The sequence below is a fragment of the Biomphalaria glabrata genome, chromosome 1, assembly GCF_947242115.1.
Source record: "Biomphalaria glabrata chromosome 1, xgBioGlab47.1, whole genome shotgun sequence".
In the NCBI taxonomy this organism is placed as follows: Eukaryota; Metazoa; Mollusca; class Gastropoda; family Planorbidae; genus Biomphalaria; species Biomphalaria glabrata.
The window spans coordinates 53,189,863-53,211,994 of record NC_074711.1 but is presented as its reverse complement, the minus strand read 5'-3'; the positions used below and the strand labels follow the sequence as shown (position 1 = coordinate 53,211,994).

The following is a 22,132-nucleotide window of genomic DNA, read 5'->3' as shown; positions in this document are numbered from 1 at the left end:
TGGGGATGGTACGTCTCCTGATCGAGGACAGACTAATGGATTGTTTGAGTGACTGATTGCCCTATTGTTTGCAAGGAAAATCTCCACATCATTTTTAAAGGATGACAAAATAAAAAAAAAGGGAAATATTTACACTCGATTGTTGGTGAGTAGATCGATGAAATAAAAGCTGATTAAACAAATGAATGACATGCACTTTAATATAAGAATGAGTAACACAAGTGCATAACAGTCGGTCCTAATGTCTGTCATCATAGGTAAAGAGGAGATAAAGCCTCAGACCAAATACACACGAGAAACAGAGGTTAGAAGCTGTGTTAAATTTAACCTTTATATTGTTTAATAGCACTCTTTAAATATATATGGCTTCTTCTGTATCGGAAGACAATGGATGCGCCAAGATGAGTCACTAGCTTTGGTTTCGCCATGAGACGGGAAGAATCTGGAGTGACTGATCAAGTCAATTCTGGAGCGGCAGACTTTGCCACAGTTCGTGCATGTATATGCATCTTTCTTAGGGCTAGCTGACAGGGCAGCTTTCTTTTTCTTTCTCTTGGCTGATGCAGCTTCGTTTCTTTTGCTCTCGGCGAATTTCGTGTCATCATGTACAGTCTGTCTCCATGCAGTCCGATCTTGGGCTATCTCCTCCCACATACTTTGGTTGATGCATGTGGTTCTCATGTCTCACTTGCAGGCATCTCTGTAGGTTAATCTTGCGTGACCCTTGGGTCTGACTGCCTCTGCTAGATCAGTGTATAGGATGTTTTTATGGATTATTCCATCTGGCATGCGAGTGACATGTCCGAGCCGGCGTAGTCTTCTCTGTGTCAGAAGAGCATAGATAGCTGTGTATATTGGCCCGTTTCAAAGCGTCCTGGTTGGTGACATGATCCCTCCAGGTGATACACATTATGCGTCGCAGGCAACGTAAGTGGAAGCTATTTAATCCGTGTTCTTGACGCATGTAAGTTGAACAGCTCTCACTGCCATAAAGAAGTCTGCTCAGTAACTGTAAATACTTAAATAAATATTTATTACCTTTATAACTTTTTTTTCGCACTAGGAAGCAACGGTACATTTTACTCTGTCAATATTCATTATCTCTGTCATTATTCTCTAGACCAGTTTGTTATTTATGGTTGCCAATATATTTATTAGCTTTTCTACTTGAAAATAATATATTTGGAACTAGTCTCTAGTGTTAATCAGCACATTGGTCTGCACCCAGCTCTACTAGTGTTAATCAGCACATTGGTCTGCACCCAGCTCTACTAGTGTTAATCAGCACATTGGTCTGCACCCAGCTCTACTAGTGTTAATCAGCACATTGGTCTGCACCCAGCTCTACTAGTGTTAATCAGCACATTGGTCTGCACCCAGCTCTACTAGTGTTAATCAGCACATTGGTCTGCACCCAGCTCTACTAGTGTTAATCAGCACATTGGTCTGCACCCAGCTCTACTAGTGTTAATCAGCACATTGGTCTGCACCCAGCTCTACTAGTGTTAATCAGCACATTGGTCTGCACCCAGCTCTACTAGTGTTAATCAGCACATTGGTCTGCACCCAGCTCTACTAGTGTTAATCAGCACATTGGTCTGCACCCAGCTCTACTAGTGTTAATCAGCACATTGGTCTGCACCCAGCTCTACTAGTGTTAATCAGCACATTGGTCTGTACCCAGCTCTACTAGTGTTAATCAGCACATTGGTCTGTACCCAGCTCTACTAGTGTTAATCAGCACATTGGTCTGTACCCAGCTCTACTAGTGTTAATCAGCACATTGGTCTGCACCCAGCTCTACTAGTGTTAATCAGCACATTGGTCTGCACCCAGCTCTACTAGTGTTAATCAGCACATTGGTCTGCACCCAGCTCTACTAGTGTTAATCAGCACATTGGTCTGCACCCAGCTCTACTAGTGTTAATCAGCACATTGGTCTGTACCCAGCTCTACTAGTGTTAATCAGCACATTGGTCTGTACCCAGCTCTACTAGTGTTAATCAGCACATTGGTCTGTACCCAGCTCTACTAGTGTTAATCAGCACATTGGTCTGTACCCAGCTCTACTAGTGTTAATCAGCACATTGGTCTGCACCCAGCTCTACTAGTGTTAATCAGCACATTGGTCTGTACCCAGCTCTACTAGTGTTAATCAGCACATTGGTCTGTACCCAGCTCTACTAGTGTTAATCAGCACATTGGTCTGCACCCAGCTCTACTAGTGTTAATCAGCACATTGGTCTGTACCCAGCTCTACTAGTGTTAATCAGCACATTGGTCTGCACCCAGCTCTACTAGTGTTAATCAGCACATTGGTCTGTACCCAGCTCTACTAGTGTTAATCAGCACATTGGTCTGTACCCAGCTCTACTAGTGTTAATCAGCACATTGGTCTGCACCCAGCTCTACTAGTGTTAATCAGCACATTGGTCTGCACCCAGCTCTACTAGTGTTAATCAGCACATTGGTCTGCACCCAGCTCTACTAGTGTTAATCAGCACATTGGTCTGCACCCAGCTCTACTAGTGTTAATCAGCACATTGGTCTGCACCCAGCTCTACTAGTGTTAATCAGCACATTGGTCTGCACCCAGCTCTACTAGTGTTAATCAGCACATTGGTCTGCACCCAGCTCTACTAGTGTTAATCAGCACATTGGTCTGTACCCAGCTCTACTAGTGTTAATCAGCACATTGGTCTGTACCCAGCTCTACTAGTGTTAATCAGCACATTGGTCTGTACCCAGCTCTACTAGTGTTAATCAGCACATTGGTCTGTACCCAGCTCTACTAGTGTTAATCAGCACATTGGTCTGCACCCAGCTCTACTAGTGTTAATCAGCACATTGGTCTGTACCCAGCTCTACTAGTGTTAATCAGCACATTGGTCTGTACCCAGCTCTACTAGTGTTAATCAGCACATTGGTCTGCACCCAGCTCTACTAGTGTTAATCAGCACATTGGTCTGTACCCAGCTCTACTAGTGTTAATCAGCACATTGGTCTGCACCCAGCTCTACTAGTGTTAATCAGCACATTGGTCTGTACCCAGCTCTACTAGTGTTAATCAGCACATTGGTCTGTACCCAGCTCTACTAGTGTTAATCAGCACATTGGTCTGCACCCAGCTCTACTAGTGTTAATCAGCACATTGGTCTGCACCCAGCTCTACTAGTGTTAATCAGCACATTGGTCTGCACCCAGCTCTACTAGTGTTAATCAGCACATTGGTCTGCACCCAGCTCTACTAGTGTTAATCAGCACATTGGTCTGCACCCAGCTCTACTAGTGTTAATCAGCACATTGGTCTGCACCCAGCTCTACTAGTGTTAATCAGCACATTGGTCTGCACCCAGCTCTACTAGTGTTAATCAGCACATTGGTCTGCACCCAGCTCTACTAGTGTTAATCAGCACATTGGTCTGTACCCAGCTCTACTAGTGTTAATCAGCACATTGGTCTGCACCCAGCTCTACTAGTGTTAATCAGCACATTGGTCTGCACCCAGCTCTACTAGTGTTAATCAGCACATTGGTCTGCACCCAGCTCTACTAGTGTTAATCAGCACATTGGTCTGCACCCAGCTCTACTAGTGTTAATCAGCACATTGGTCTGTACCCAGCTCTACTAGTGTTAATCAGCACATTGGTCTGTACCCAGCTCTACTAGTGTTAATCAGCACATTGGTCTGTACCCAGCTCTACTAGTGTTAATCAGCACATTGGTCTGCACCCAGCTCTACTAGTGTTAATCAGCACATTGGTCTGCACCCAGCTCTACTAGTGTTAATCAGCACATTGGTCTGCACCCAGCTCTACTAGTGTTAATCAGCACATTGGTCTGTACCCAGCTCTACTAGTGTTAATCAGCACATTGGTCTGCACCCAGCTCTACTAGTGTTAATCAGCACATTGGTCTGTACCCAGCTCTACTAGTGTTAATCAGCACATTGGTCTGCACCCAGCTCTACTAGTGTTAATCAGCACATTGGTCTGCACCCAGCTCTACTAGTGTTAATCAGCACATTGGTCTGCACCCAGCTCTACTAGTGTTAATCAGCACATTGGTCTGCACCCAGCTCTACTAGTGTTAATCAGCACATTGGTCTGCACCCAGCTCTACTAGTGTTAATCAGCACATTGGTCTGCACCCAGCTCTACTAGTGTTAATCAGCACATTGGTCTGTACCCAGCTCTACTAGTGTTAATCAGCACATTGGTCTGTACCCAGCTCTACTAGTGTTAATCAGCACATTGGTCTGTACCCAGCTCTACTAGTGTTAATCAGCACATTGGTCTGCACCCAGCTCTACTAGTGTTAATCAGCACATTGGTCTGCACCCAGCTCTACTAGTGTTAATCAGCACATTGGTCTGCACCCAGCTCTACTAGTGTTAATCAGCACATTGGTCTGTACCCAGCTCTACTAGTGTTAATCAGCACATTGGTCTGCACCCAGCTCTACTAGTGTTAATCAGCACATTGGTCTGCACCCAGCTCTACTAGTGTTAATCAGCACATTGGTCTGTACCCAGCTCTACTAGTGTTAATCAGCACATTGGTCTGTACCCAGCTCTACTAGTGTTAATCAGCACATTGGTCTGCACCCAGCTCTACTAGTGTTAATCAGCACATTGGTCTGCACCCAGCTCTACTAGTGTTAATCAGCACATTGGTCTGCACCCAGCTCTACTAGTGTTAATCAGCACATTGGTCTGTACCCAGCTCTACTAGTGTTAATCAGCACATTGGTCTGCACCCAGCTCTACTAGTGTTAATCAGCACATTGGTCTGTACCAAGCTCTACTAGTGTTAATCAGCACATTGGTCTGCACCCAGCTCTACTAGTGTTAATCAGCACATTGGTCTGCACCCAGCTCTACTAGTGTTAATCAGCACATTGGTCTGCACCCAGCTCTACTAGTGTTAATCAGCACATTGGTCTGCACCCAGCTCTACTAGTGTTAATCAGCACATTGGTCTGTACCCAGCTCTACTAGTGTTAATCAGCACATTGGTCTGTACCCAGCTCTACTAGTGTTAATCAGCACATTGGTCTGCACCCAGCTCTACTAGTGTTAATCAGCACATTGGTCTGCACCCAGCTCTACTAGTGTTAATCAGCACATTGGTCTGCACCCAGCTCTACTAGTGTTAATCAGCACATTGGTCTGTACCCAGCTCTACTAGTGTTAATCAGCACATTGGTCTGTACCCAGCTCTACTAGTGTTAATCAGCACATTGGTCTGCACCCAGCTCTACTAGTGTTAATCAGCACATTGGTCTGCACCCAGCTCTACTAGTGTTAATCAGCACATTGGTCTGTACCCAGCTCTACTAGTGTTAATCAGCACATTGGTCTGTACCCAGCTCTACTAGTGTTAATCAGCACATTGGTCTGCACCCAGCTCTACTAGTGTTAATCAGCACATTGGTCTGTACCCAGCTCTACTAGTGTTAATCAGCACATTGGTCTGTACCCAGCTCTACTAGTGTTAATCAGCACATTGGTCTGTACCCAGCTCTACTAGTGTTAATCAGCACATTGGTCTGTACCCAGCTCTACTAGTGTTAATCAGCACATTGGTCTGCACCCAGCTCTACTAGTGTTAATCAGCACATTGGTCTGTACCCAGCTCTACTAGTGTTAATCAGCACATTGGTCTGTACCCAGCTCTACTAGTGTTAATCAGCACATTGGTCTGTACCCAGCTCTACTAGTGTTAATCAGCACATTGGTCTGTACCCAGCTCTACTAGTGTTAATCAGCACATTGGTCTGTACCCAGCTCTACTAGTGTTAATCAGCACATTGGTCTGCACCCAGCTCTACTAGTGTTAATCAGCACATTGGTCTGCACCCAGCTCTACTAGTGTTAATCAGCACATTGGTCTGTACCCAGCTCTACTAGTGTTAATCAGCACATTGGTCTGTACCCAGCTCTACTAGTGTTAATCAGCACATTGGTCTGCACCCAGCTCTACTAGTGTTAATCAGCACATTGGTCTGTACCCAGCTCTACTAGTGTTAATCAGCACATTGGTCTGTACCCAGCTCTACTAGTGTTAATCAGCACATTGGTCTGTACCCAGCTCTACTAGTGTTAATCAGCACATTGGTCTGTACCCAGCTCTACTAGTGTTAATCAGCACATTGGTCTGCACCCAGCTCTACTAGTGTTAATCAGCACATTGGTCTGTACCCAGCTCTACTAGTGTTAATCAGCACATTGGTCTGTACCCAGCTCTACTAGTGTTAATCAGCACATTGGTCTGTACCCAGCTCTACTAGTGTTAATCAGCACATTGGTCTGTACCCAGCTCTACTAGTGTTAATCAGCACATTGGTCTGTACCCAGCTCTACTAGTGTTAATCAGCACATTGGTCTGTACCCAGCTCTACTAGTGTTAATCAGCACATTGGTCTGCACCCAGCTCTACTCCCTTTGCAATGACTTCTGTTATGTGTGACATATTTCATTATAAAGGCTAAAATGGTTTTTGACTAGGCCTGTAGGTTCCTGCAGCATTAGAGGTCGTGATGTTTGGTATTTGTGTCATATATTTTTTTTATTTTATTTTAAAGACCACGTAGTTCTAGTGCTGTGTTTCTCAAACATTTTATTTAGCGGAACACTTCGCACATTCTCAGTATTTAGCGGAACACTTTGCTTACTTTGTACAGAGAGATTCACGTGCTGGCCTACTAGTTGATTATTTCAGTAGTTCAGGGAACACCTATTTAGGCCTCACGGAATACAAGGGTTCCACGAACACAGTTTGGGAAACACTGTTCTAGAGAATAATTTCTAGACATAACAAGCAAAATATAAAAAGGTTGGTTTTTTTTTATTAAAAAAAGCTTATCTAGGTGGAAGAACTCTGCACTTACAATTATATATCTCAAGAATGTAGAAGTTGTTTTCCTTTTTCGATGTTAAACAAAATAATAATATACCAAATACCAATAATTAATTGACTAATTGGTTAATTTTTTAAAATTGATTAATATTTTCTTAGTAACAAGAAATAATTGTACAAAATTTCAACTTGTTCCGAGAATGGGTGGAATGGAAAAAATAACGTGTACAAACTTTTTACCAGACAGACAGGCAGACAGGCAGAGTTGATATAAACTTTGTGTGTGTGTGTGTGTTTGTACGTATGGAGAGTAGGGTGCATCTTTCAAATAGTAAAGTTGTTTTTTTTTAAGAATCAAAATATTTTGTCATAGGACTAACTAAGAGACCAGACTCTACACCGTGACGCCAGGCTCCGTGACATGACATCAGACACTTATCTTATATAATACTGACGTTACTTCAACAAAAAAAGATGATTACGTCCTACGCGTCATGCATCTAGTCGTGCATGTTAACCAATGACTTAAATTCTGCCAAGTCATTGGTTTTTCCTGGCTGACTCAGGCAACTCATTCCATACTCTATTAACACTAGGGAAGAAGGAGCATTTGTACATCAGACACTGTCCCCGTACAGCATGCTCTACCCCATACTGTGAAGCCAATTTACTTTTTATCTTAAGTTCGAAAGAATCTGAAGATCTATGGTGTTAGATTCATCTCTGTAATCAAGATCCATTACTGACTACGTGGTACTAGAGTAGCCCTATTTATTACATTATAGTTTAGGAAAATAAATGTGAAAACTATTTTGGAGATAAAGTTTATTGTTTTTACAACACAAATAAAATTATATTTCTGAAATGAGAAAAACAGCTCAAGTAACAAAGTCAAATATCTAAGTCCAATCCCAAAGCTAAGGTTAACAACACAAATAACAATTTTAACCAAATAGTTCAGTTTAACCATACAACTAGTAAAGTAAAGTTTCCCTATATTCATGTTGAATTATAAATATAAAATACTTTCTAGTGTACCATGTTTACGATGGAGAATTGAGTGAATGATAAAAATTTGTTTGAAATACTCTCTCCAGGCTCATCTAGTCTCTGCGTTGTGTGACATCAATACACTCTTAAAGGCAAAGTTCGACATCGATTGATATTGATCTATTAAACTATTGTTGTATCATTTCTTTCAATATTGTGTCTCCTGGTAATCATCTTCAGGACTTAAAATCTCCCTTATAAAATTTGCTGACGACACAGCAATCATCGGCCTTTTTGTAGGCGATGAAAGTCTGTACCACTCAACAATTGACACTTTTTACCAATGGTGTTTAGACAACTGCTTATTTGAAATGTTCATGAAATGATAATAGATTTTTGGAAACATAAATGTCATCTTGCAGAAGTTCAGGTCAAGAACCAAACCATAGACGAATTGCAAGAATATAAATACCTAAGTATAACCATCGACACGAAACTGAAACTAAATGCACACTGTCAAAACCTTTACACTAACGTTCATCAACGACTCACGAAACTGAAACTAAATGCACACTGTCAAAACCTTTACACTAACGTTCATCAACGACTCTTGTATCTTAGAAAGCTAAGAAAATTAAAATCGACAAAACAATAATTTAATTTTTCTATACAGCAACCATCAGCAGTCTAATTAACTTTGCCATCACCTGCTGGTATGCTAATACTTCACTGGCACAAAGACATAGACTTAATAGACTAATTAAAAAAAAGCATCGTATATCACTCGACACACGAACACAGCTACCATCTCTTGCAGAACTTTTTTTTAAGAAAGATGCCTTTCCAAAACACTCACGTTTCTTAAAGACAACCTGCACCCATTAAACCACTGTTACATCAGATCTGAACGAAGTGGTCGTCTCCTTTCCATTAGAACTAAAACAGAAAGATTTAAAAACTCCTTTATCCCACTTTCGGACGGAGTGTTACAAGATCAGCTGTCGTCATCGAGAAGTACACAGAAGTCTAATTCATAAAGCGCTGACTGTGAGTGTGTAAGTGTTTCGTATGTGAATGTTGTTCGAATTTACATCTATTTTGTTATCGTACAGTAGTTACGCTGAGATTGTCAATTGTAGTCAAACTGAATTTCCATTTGATTGGGTCATTAAAAATTATCTTATCTTATCCTATCTTATCTTTTATCAGATAAATATCATATGGACAAAGTATATTTCATACAATGTATTTCTTCTATTTCATACAATGCATTTCTTCTATTTCATACAATGTATTTCTTCTATTTCATACTATATATTTCTTCTATTTCATACTATGTATTTCTTCTATTTCATACAATGTATTTCTTCTATTTCATACTATGTATTTCTTCTATTTCATACAATGTATTTCTTCTATTTCATACAATGTATTTCTTCTATTTCATACTATGTATTTCTTCTATTTCATACTATGTATTTCTTCTATTTCATACTATGTATTTCTTCTATTTCATACTATGTATTTCTTCTATTTCATACAATGTATTTCTTCTATTTCATACAATGTATTTCTTCTATTTCATACAATGTATTTCTTCTATTTCATACTATTTAAATACTTATCATTATTCATAATGGAAGAGAATTTACTTCAAAAGAATTCCATACTTGTAATGAATTTGGAGGTATTGATAAAGAATGTAGAGTACTCAGAGAGAGAGATAGAGAGAGAGCGAGAGAGATTAGCGGGAGAAAGGTTTGGAGTGAAAGAGAGAGCTTGCAAGAGAAAGAGAGAGGGGTGAGATGAAGCCAAATGCGCATCAGAAGGTATGGATGTTTGAACAGATTGAGGTAAACAAACAAAAAAGTTGCTTCTCTATTTGAGAACGACAAAACATATTGATTGATAATATATAAGAGCTAAGCTCTTTGCTAAGCTCATCTTTACATTTAGCAGAAATGCTCAACGCATGATTTCTCAAAATTCTAATTCATAGTATGGTTGGAACTTGTTTACACTTTAAATGTAGACTTTTGGAACTTGTTTACACTTTAAATGTAGACTTTTGGAACTTGTTTACACTTTAAATGTAGACTTTCTTTCAAAACAGTCGAAAACCGAAACTCCTCAGCTGGAGGGAACTACCAAGTAGAGGAGAGGTAGGGGGAGAGAGAAAAGGAAATAGAAAGCAAATGGGAGAGAGAGTAGAGAGAGAGAGAGAGGGAGAACGGAAGAGAGTAAAATAGAGAAAGAGAAAGAAAGATGGAGACAGTGGAGAAGAGAGATGGAAAAGACAAGATAGATAAAAAAAAAAAAGGGAAGAAAGAGAGAGAGAGCATGAGAGTAAATAAAGTAGAAATTTAAAAAGAGAGGCAACTGTAGACACAATCAAACAAGAGTTATGGTTCTTTGTTCTGTTCTTTATTACAACACATTTATTTGGACAAAGAAATGTGTTCTAGACAAGGCAAGATGGCGGCCTGCTTCTTGTTAGAAAGTAATAAACAAGTCAGAGTGTGGGAGTTTGGAAGCCCCGATGGGAAGACAGTTATTGCAGTCTTGTGGAGCATTTTGTGCAGCTTGGAGACTTTTTTTTTTACTTAGACACGAATGTGGCGGGGAGGGATGTCTTGATTTATTAGAACCAAACAGTCCTCTATGGCCATAACATTAGATCAGTTGTTTGACACCTTCGTTTAGTGGATCGATACATTAGTTCAATTGATTGATACCTTCGTTTAGTGGATCGATAAATCAGTTCAGTGGATCGATACATTAGTTCAGTTGATTGACATCTTCGTTTAGTGGATCGATACCTTAGTTCAGTGAATCGATACATTAGTTAAGTTTATTGACATCTTCGTTTAGTGGATCGATACATTAGTTCAGTGGATCGATACATTAGTTCAGTCGATCAATACCTTAGTTCAGTGGACCGATACATTAGTTCAGTGGATTGACATCTTCGTTTAGTGGATCGATACCTTAGTTCAGTGGATCGATACATTAGTTCATTTGATTGGCATCTTCGTTTAGTGGATCGATACATTAGGTCAGTGGATCGATACATTAGTTCAGTTGATTTACACCTTTGTTTAGTGGCTCGATACATTAGTTCGGTTGATTTACACCTTCGTTTATTGGATCGATACATTAGGTCAGTGGATCGATACATTATTTCAGTTGATTGGCATCTTCGTTTAGTGGATCGATACCTTAGTTCAGTGAATCGATACATTAGTTCAGTTGATTGGCATCTTTGTTTAGTGGATCGATACATTAGTTCAATGGATTGACACCTTGGTTAGTGGATCGATACTTTAGTTCAGTTAATTGATACATTCGTCTAGAGAATAGATAGATTAGCTCAGTTGACTAATATCCTTGTTTATTGGATCGATGCATTAGTTTAGTTGATTGGTATCTTCGTTTTAAGGGCTAATACATTTGCTGAGCTGATTGATATCTTTGTAAAATAGATCGATGCATTAGTTTAGTTGATTGGTATCTTCGTTTAGTGGATCGATGCATTAGTTTAGTTAATTGGTATCTTCGTTTTAAGGGTTAATACATTTGCTGAGCTGATAGATATCTTTGTAAAATAGATCTATGCATTGGTTCAGTTGATTGATACCTTATTTTAGTAGATCAATCCAAAGTTCCATTAATAGAATCGATACATGAGTTAAGTTTATTGATTCTTTCGTTTAATGGATCTACAAAATAGCTCCATTAATTGATACTTTAGTTTAATGTTTTAATGTTTACATTAGTTCAGTTGATTGATAAATTGGTTTAGTTTTCTAGATCAATAAATTAGTTCAGTTGATTGATAACTTCGTTTAGAAAATCGATACATAGGTTTAAACTATAGATGGATTGGTTTGTTTAGATGATGTTATAATTTGTAAAGTGGTTTAGTACATGTATCCATAAAGTTCTAATGACTGATATACTAGATTTATTAATCGATACATAAATAATAATAATAATAATAATCTTTATTATCCGTAAGGAAATTTGTTTTACAATTTGTGGATTACACCGAACAAAAAACATTATAACTATAAGAAACCAAAGTGTACATTCACACCAGACTCACTCATAATTTACATGTGACAAAGTTTATACCAGATTGTTCTTATTTAATGATTTGATTGCCAGGGGAACAAAAGAGTGTTTGTGTATGTTTGTCTTTGCTATCGGTGTCTTGTATCTCTTTTGTGATGGTAAAATCACAAAATCCTGACACAAAGGGTGATTCTTTATTTCGAGGATCTTGTTAGCTTTTTTATAGATGTTTGTCTCAAACAACTGCCCAAATGGGGTTTGTTTTTTGCCAATGATTTTGCCAGCAGCATTTAGGATTCTATTAAGTTTATTTTTATTTTTAATGCTCAGATTGCCATACCAGGCAGTGATATTGAAACTGAAATTTCAATGGATGGCATCGTCTACACCAGATGTGAGAGTGATAAAACATAGCCAAGGCCTTTTCGCTAACATTAAACGAGGACAGTTTTCTTAGTAGTCGTAATCTTTGCTTCCCTTTTTTTACTGATATAATCAGTATTTGCAGTAAAATTTAGTTTATTGCCTAGGATAGTACCCAGGTATTTAAAGGTTTGCACAATTTCAATAGTCTCTCCAGCTACAGAAACAATATCATTTTCCTTCTTGTCCCTACGAAAATCGATTATCATTTCTTTGGTTTTTTTTACATTTAATAATAATAAATTATCTGAACAGTATTCTTCAATGTGTTCTAATTCTTTGAAATACTCATTTACGTCTGAGCTCTTTGACAGCAGGGCAAAAAGAGCCGCATCATCAGCGAATTTTGTGAAGGAGCAACAAGAACTATCGGATTGGTGTACAAAATGAACCTCAATGGCGAAGTCACAGCCCCCTGGGGCGCCCCTGTGTTAACTATGCGTTCATTAGATATAACATTGTTTACCCTAACCCTCTGAGCTCTCTGGGTCAAAAATTCATTAGCCCATAGTATTATGTATGGACTAATCTGCAACGCTTTCATCTTTTCAATGAGTAAATGAAGTTGTATAGTGTTAAAAGCTGATGAGAAATCAATAAAGAACAATCTTACATAAGTGTTCGGTAAGTCCATATGTTTGTAGACACAGTTTAAAATATTTAGGATGGCATCGTCTACACCTTTACCCTTTTGGTAAGCAAATTGTAAAGGGTCTAACTGAAGATCATTCAGAAGAAACATTTTAACCAATTTTTCTAAACATTTAGACACAATGAAAGTAAGTGATACAGGTCTATAGTCATTCATTTCCTTCGGTTTGGAAACCTTTGGCACAGGTACAATTATAGATGACTTCCACACAGGTGGTATCTCATGGTTTAGTAATGAAGTAGAAAAAATATCTTGGAAAGGTTCAGCTAGTTGTTCAGCACATTCTTTTAAGATTCGCCCTTTTATTCCATCAGGCCCACCAGCTGACAGTTGGTGAATCAGTTTCAACCTTGATGCATACATTTTGATTATTTATACCCTGATTAACGCATTAATTTATATAATTGATAAATGGATTTCGTTGGTTTATCTGAAAAAAAGTTATAAAAAAAAGATGACCGACTTTTTGTTTTCCCAAATTTTAATTAACTTAGTTCAATCATTTTGGAATGCCATTTTTCACGATTAAATGAACTTTAAATCTTGCTAATTAGTTGTAAATAATCCGGAGTCTTGTGATGTTTTGTTTACCTGCAGAATAATATTCTATGCGATGGTTATTGCTAAATATGTAGGTTGCAGCTGGGACTGCGTAGCCACGTCAAATACTGTACACCTCATTCATCTTCTGATTCGAAGACAAAACTTATTGTTATCTCTTTCTATTTTTCAGTAGCGAGGCGATATGGATAATCTTAATAATAAATGAATAAATAATCTTAAATGACAAAAACATTCTTTTATCAAACGATCAAACGATGCCATTTGCATGTCATCTGAACTGCAAGGCAGCGCAAGGGGACATTATGATTGTTAATATATTACACAACATCTATAACTACCTATCTATAAAACCATAATGCACAACTGAATGACATAATTATTCGTCACATGACAATCTACAGCTATTTTTGGAAATTAAGTCAGTGTAACATTACTCAATAGTTGAACTATCATCGAGGAAGTTTATGACCAGTTACCTGAACGAGACTTTGAATTAAGTGTTGCGTAAAAAATATTTTTTTATATAAATTTGATATAGTTAAAAAAATAAATAAATTCATAAGTGGAAAAAAAAGTTTGTCTTTAAATGTGATAGAAAATAAAAGTAGACAAATACAAGTTCCACGGTTGAACCAAATAAAATGAAGAAAGTGGGAAAATTGCGTTTTGGTGTAGAGAGAAATGAAACAAATATTAATGTAAAAGTTTTTTAAAATTTAGAAACGTTTCTCAAAATTTAACACACACTTAGATGTAGGTGTAGGGGCTGTCGTGGGCTATGCGATCTGAACTGTCGTCTTAATAGATCCGAGGTCAAGCTCTGCTTGCCGTCAAGCCTGACTTCCTGCTGGGAGATTTGTAATAATCTTTCATTCTAAAGGAACATCTGAAACTTAAAACTAGCAAATTTTGATATCAGCAACGATCAACAAGAACAACACGCTAACTTAGATCTTAACTCCACCCCCATTTTGTCCCAAAAGTACAAGAAAAATTGCAATATAACATTTGAAATGATTTGGAAATCTCATGACATTGATAAAGTAGAAAGGTCACCACTGTCATTTTCACTGCAATTTTCAAGACTCTGTCTAGTTCTGTCTAGTTCTTTGCATTCTTGACTAACAATGGAAAGATGTCGTAACAATGTGATGCTGACATTGTAGAAGGTAATTTGAAAATGTAACGACGATTATTGCGGGATGTGCCATACATTCTAACCCCATTAGATATGGATCAGAACCGATTCTACGTGATAAATTGTGTTGAATCAGACCAAACTTGTAAGTTGAATCAGACCAAACGTGTAAGTTGAATCAGACCAAACTTGTAAGTTGAATCAGACCAAACTTGTAAGTTGAATCAGACCAAACTTGTAAGTTGAATCAGACCAAACGTGTAAGTTGAATCAGACCAAACTTGTAAGTTGAATCAGACCAAACTTGTAAGTTGAATCAGACCAAACTTGTAAGTTGAATAAGACCAAACTTACAAGCTTTGAGCCACTAGATGACCACATAATTGTTACACAATGTACAGTGTTTAAACCAGTTTGAAAAAAAAAGAAAGATAGGGAAAGTAACCATTACCAGAGTTTCTAATACATCAAAATTTTATTAATTAAATTTCTAAAACTAAAATTGGCTTTCTACAATGTAAAAGAAATAATTAGATCTGTGTTTACAAAGATATTTTTAAAATTGCTATTAATAATTAATTAAAGGTACTGGAGATCTTTGCAGCTAGAAAAAAAAGGTAAACAAGGGGAATAATTCGTTTGCGATCTATGCGAGATTGGCGTACTCGCTAAATTAATGGCAATGTCTGCGATTCCAAAGATTAAATATGAGTGCAGTGTTTCACGTGACTATGCAAACCCGACTGCGACATGCATATTTTTCCGCTTCTGGTGCAGACAAAGCACACCTACATTGACTTCACAACAGAGACATCGAACTAAAAATGTAAAAAAATGTGATATCAAATGTTGCATTGTCGATCATCTGAAGTAATGTATCGAACCCTAATCCTGCAAGTTCTACTTCCTTGATCCTATACAGTGATGGGCTAGAAGGACATGACATTATTATCTGGTATGTAAAAAGTTTACACGTGAGATTAAAACGGAACAGACACTTGAACACAATAAAATGAGGTGTTCAACAAGCGAATTCAGAAATGTTTTGTCTCTATCCACACAATCTAGAGGTGTTTGGAAGACTAGACATATAGAAAGTCAACATTTGTCCATCAGGTGGTGACTCCATTAAATAATGGATACCTATAAATAGCTTGCTTTCTTGCGCATCTGGTGTGCAGACTATTAGAAGTTTTAAAAAGCTTGAAATGTAAAAAAGCTTACGATATATTTGTTTTCACTTTGTAGCTCTTGTTAGCATTATAAAATAGAATGCATAAGTTCTCTCCCTTGTTGCACTAAGTAATGTTTATTTTTTAGTTGGCAGCAAAAATATTTCAATATCGCGTCCTTGACATTGTTTAGTTTGTTTATTTATATCTCTCCAAACTTTCCCCTTTTGTTTTCATTCAATTTTCTATAGTTCTCCTTATATCGCCTCGACATTTCTTCTAATCAATTTGCCTTCTTTTACTATTTTACTTTATATTATTTCATGAAGAACGTGAGCAGGCTCTTAAAAATCAAAATGCCAACAAAGAGAAGATCACTGTGTTAAAAACATATCGCGAGATTCCCCAATATGTTTTATAATATAAAGAACAGGGCAGTCTCTCTTCTAGACATAACACATGTTCAGTGGTGAGGCCATGATCCGCACTCGTTCCTCTTTGTACATGCGGATAGTCAACTTATTTCCATAGACTAGGGAGCAGAAACATTGCCTGGATCCCAAAGCTATGTCTACAGATAGAAGCTTTGATCTAGATAGCCGCTGATAAGCTTCAAGCATTCGCAAGTTAGGATGTAAATAACAGAGAGCTTTCATCTGAAACATTTCAACATGCATGGATGTACACATCTTTGAAGTGGAAACTTTGGTGACTATTTGACTGACTACTGTTGAATGTTAGGGTGGAATACTTTAGTCTCAAACAAGAGCATACTATCTATCTATCTATCTCTCTATCTATCTATCTATCTATCTATCTATCTATCTATCTATCTATCTGTCTGTCTGTCTGTCTGTCTGTCTGTCTGTCTGTCTGTCTATCTATCTATCTATCTATCTATCTAATTATCTATCCATATATATATATATATACATATCTCTATCTATCTATCTATCTATCTATCTGTCTATCTATCTATCTATCTATCTATCTATCTGTCTGTCTGTCTATCTATCTATCTATCTATCTATCTATCTATCTATCTATCTATCTATCTATCTATCTATCTATCTATCTATCTATCTATCTATCTATCTATCTATCTGTCTGTCTGTCTGTCTGTCTGTCTGTCTGTCTATTTATATCTGTGTATCTATCTATCTACCTGTCTATCAATCTATCTATTTTTTATCTATCTATCTATCCCTGCCTGTCTCTGTCTGTCTGTCAGTCTGTCGTGGAGATATAAATCTAACGGCCTTTCCCTGACTTGGTTCCAAAGTGAAGTTTTAAAAAGTTCCCAGTGTTGCACTGCCCTTCATCTCTCAAGCTCTTGGAATCTTCTCTGATCAACAGGAATATGATTAAGAACTTTTAAGAGTTGATCTATCGAATTTTTTTAACAACTGATAAGAATCATTCTGTCGAATATGATTAAGTATTTAAAAGAGTTAATCTATCGAACTGTTAAATACCGTTTTTAATCTCGTTTCTTTGTTGTTTTCTGTGGCTTAAGGAAAATGTTTAATTGATCCCCATTGCCCCCTCAAGAAGGTACGCCTCTGGTAGACAAACAACACATGTAAGGTTTAAAGATTATGTGGCAATGTAACAATTCACATAGTTTCTTTCTGATACTAAACATAGTCCAAGTAGTGACAAGCTTTTAGTCTAGGCTCTTGGAATACAAGCAAGCATAGATAATTGTCTCCTCGTCTGTGTTATCCTATGTACAGGCAAACCCAACTCTCACTGGACCAAAGTTACATGGAAGGGGGGAAAGGACAGAAAGAACAGGTCACATAATGTTTTACCAAAGTGGACATGGTCCAGACAGAGTCCTATTGATTATCTCCCCTTGAAAAAAAGCAACCTCAGACTAGACGAAGTAAAACAACAAAGCGAAGAAAGCGACCCGTACTGAACGAATTAATGAAAATGGCGACTGCTGTTCTGTTTCCCAGCTACAAGGTTATGTCCCTTGGAGTATTTTATGACAAGCAAGCCAATAGAATATAGATTTATAAACAAACCTATTGTATAGAGAGATCTATATAGAAGTCTACTCTCTATACATGAACAAGATACACAGAAAGAATCAATGTCCATATTTTGTTGTTAGATTTCCGCATATGTGTTTATATATATATAGAGAGAGATAAAGAAAAGAGAATACGTGAGAATCAGAAGCAGATAGACGGATGGATGGATGGATAAACGGACTGACGGACAGACTGCCGTATAGACTGACGGATAGACTGATGGTAGACTGATGGATAGATAGATAGATAGATAGATATGATAGATAGATAGAGAAACATGTAGTAGAAGAATGAGAGAGAAATAGATTGAGATTGACAGAAATAAAGTGAGACTAGCTATAAGAATGATAATGACCTAAAGAAGAATGAGGTGACGATCGGAAAGGAGAAATAGTGAAGTAAAGGATACAAGTGGTAAGGATGAAATAGCTAGCAATATAGTGGTCAGGTTAGAGGTTTAGTTGGAAAAAAAGAAATTATTCAAACAATAAAGAATGGGAACTCGTCAAGGGAGAATCGCTTTAGAGTCACCACAGAGTCACCACAGAGAGTCACCACAGAGAGTCACCACAGAGTCACCACAGAGATACCATAGAGAGTCACCGGAGAGATACCAATGCATACCATAGAGAATTACCATACTGCAGAGATACCTTAGAGAGTCAACATAGAGAGACACGGAAGAGATACCATATAGAGTCACCATAGAGAGTCATTATTCAGAGTCACCAGAGAGATAACATAAAGAGTTACCATAGAGAGTCATTATAGAGTCACAATATGGAGTCAATGCAGAGATATTATAGCGAATCACCATAGAGTCACTGCAGAGATACTAAAGAGAATCACCATATAGAGTCATTTTAGAGTCACCATAGATAGTCACAGAAGAGATACCAAAGAGAGTCAACATAGACTTTCACTAAAGAGATACCATAGAGAGTCACCATAGAGTTACATCAAAAATACCATAGAGAGTCACCATAGAGTCGCCACAGAGTTACCTCAGAAATACCATAGAGAGTCACCATACAGAGTTACCGCAGAGAGTCATCAGACACTAGAGAGAGAGAGAGAGAGACAGAGAGAGACAGAGAGAGAGAGACAGAGAGAGAGAGAGAGACAGAGAGAGAGAGACAGAGAGAGAGAGAGAGACAGAGAGAGAGAGACAGAGAGAGAGAGAGACAGAGAGAGACAGAGAGAGAGAGACAGAGAGAGAGAGAGAGAGTCAGAGAGAGACAGAGAGAGAGAGACACTAGAGAGAGAGAGAGACAGAGAGAGACAGAGATAGAGAGAGAGAGACAGAGAGAGAGAGACAGAGAGAGAGAGACACTAGAGAGAGAGAGAGACAGAGAGAGACAGGAATTTTCTAGTGATGTCGAAAAAGACAAAAGATAATTTAAACAGCTTTTGTTCTCCAGTCACTTGTTGTTCTCATTACTTATCAATTATTGTAACAGTCTTAGTTTACGACTCACCGAACACCTGTTTTTAATGTCAGCCCCTTCTCTCCCCTAAATAAAAGTGGCGCCCTATTAATCTCTGACACAGAACTGTGCGACTGCTTTCAACCCGTTCTCCTCACCTCATGAAGTCATTGTGTGCCCAGGACTGAAACATGTGGCTGTTACGTCTACAGTTGGAAGTAGATACGCCAAAATACTTTCCTCATCTAGAGCTACTTAATGACTGTCAAGTCCGTTTCATCTTCCCGGTTGTGTACGTGAGGGCTGGTAGGGACGTGCGTGCGTGTGTGTATGGAGCCGAGACTAGACTGGGGTCAATGTACTATGTGGCCGCACCAGCTAATGATCGTGTTCCACCAAAATATTATCTGACCATTTCTCTCCTGTGGCTCTTCAAAAGTCTAGAAAGTAAATCGGGTAAAGATACATTGTTTTAGACCTTGCAGTCGATAGGTCAAAGGATGTCAAGCTCATCTGTTTCTATTGTCCAAGGTTAACGATGGTGTCATGTGGCCAGCACAACGACCAACCGCCTTCACTTTCCCAACGTAAGAGCTTAGACTCAGGGGCGACCTAAGTATACCGAATCCAATTCCTAGTCTTCATCTGGATTCGCACTTGAGACCACTAAGCACAAAAAACAAGGCGCTACACCACTAGGCCATCACGCCTCCGACCTATGTTAAGTGTAAAGCTGACAAGGAGCGTTAGCGTGTGGCTAAGAAATAAGGACCGCAATCTCGAGCACCACCTCAAATCACGACGTGACATTTAACTATTAAGAAAATTTAGATAGAGGCTAATTTGAGAATCGTTTTAAAAAAATAACAAGTTTGTTTTTATTTACCATTCATTATGATTAAATTAGTTAATGCACAATTAAGTCCTAAACACTTGAGCGTCTTTCAGATCATTTAGACGTAGTGCACACATCCCTAAACTAGTGGAACTGTATCTTTATACAACTTCTATAACTATTCTCTATCTATTACTTCTGTTCTTATATCGAGTAAGTTGTACAAGTATTGCAAACATTTTCTACATATCTTACTTATTGATTTATTATTATGGAATACATTAGAGTGGCTTTCTTACAATAGCTATAATACCTAAATGCAGAGGCGTGGTGAGCAAGGCGTGCTACCGGGGCAGGGTACTTTATTGGCTCACCTTCCCTACATTTTCCATGAACATCACATAGAAATATAGGATGCATGTGGCGCCCCTCTGAGGGAGGCGCCCGGGGCATCGTGCCCCCTTGCCCCGCCACAACGCCTCTGCCTAAATGTCATAAGATTTCGTTAAATAACATGTATTACATGACTCTTCAGCTTCGAGAGTTTCGTTTGATTAATCTATATCTATAAAATCCTAAGCTTTGACTGACTTAACTTATTTATTCATCACTAATTCTTCCACGTAGAAACTACTTGCGATAACCTTGCTTGAAATAAAATCGCAATACTAGTGTCTCTACTGTATTCAAGTGCGGCTAGAACTCGCTTACTATGTCTTTCAGCTCTCGCTAATTGCCTTAATGATTACATCTACATCTGTAAGACGTGAATCTTTGGGAATCAAATTGCCTGTCGCTTTTCTGGCACAATCATTCTTCTGTGAGGAGCACATAATGTGAAGATTTGGGTTTTTTTTTCTTGTACGTAAAGAGAAGCAATGTATGTCAGATCTTAATTAGATGATGTACCCTAAGATGGACCATATTTCTAAAGCAAAGTTTATTTCACAAGTGTCACGCATTTATAAATAATAGACTGTAGCAATAAAGTTATTTAGTTGTTTTGTTTTCAGAAGTCTGGCTTCTATTTGCATTACTGTCACTCTATTTCCATCTGTTTTACATGAGCTTCTATATCTCTTTAGTGAACGACATAGATTTGGTCGTCGCTACATGAATATATTTATTGTTTGTTTTGTTCTGTTTACAAAGTACTTACAGCATTATATATAATTATATATATCTTATAGATATGTACTTACAGCATTATATATAATTATATATATGTTATAGATATAACACTACAATTGTTAGTGATTCCCTTGAGGCAGGCTACAAAGAGTAATAGGTCTTCAAAAGTCACTGCCTCGTTCTGATCTTCCTTCTTGTGGGGGGGGGGGGGAATATAATGGCATATTGATACTATCGTTGCTAAAGTGTTTGAAGATGTTTCCGACCCGTTCCAGTGTGTGCTTATCTCTGATTGAGGCCAAAACTTTGTCCCTTTGGTTGGTTTCCCATCTTATGTGTCCATGCTATACGTTGAAAAGCAATAATTAATTAGGTCACTTTAAAACTATTAATAACGGCTACACAGGTTATTGGCTATGTTCTTTTTAAATTTAAGATTGTGTGGAATCTATTTTTAGTAATTAATCTAACAGTATTTAGCCACTTCACCTTCAATGACATTAGGAAAGCAAGAAAGGTGATAGAGCCACAGACGTGGCATTAGGGATGCAGACATGATATGAGGACCACAGAATTGACATGAGGACCACAGACAAGACATTAGAGATACAGACATGACATGAGGACCACAGACAAGAGATTAGAGATGCAGACATGAAGTGAGGACCACAGACAAGACATTAGAGATGTAGACATGACATGAGGACCACAGACAAGAGATTAGTGATGTAGACATGACATGAGGACCACAGACAAGACATTAGAGATGTAGACATGACATGAGAACCACAGAATTGACGTGAGGACCACAGACAAGACATTAG

General features: G+C 38.2%; 1 protein-coding gene across 9 annotated transcripts in view; it reads left to right on the top strand.

Moving 5' to 3' along the window:
* The window catches only part of LOC106072481 (vascular endothelial growth factor receptor 1-like), a 227,869-nt gene that overhangs the window by 46,535 nt on the left and 159,202 nt on the right, over window positions 1-22,132 (top strand). The gene's annotated exons all lie outside the window — the stretch shown is intronic.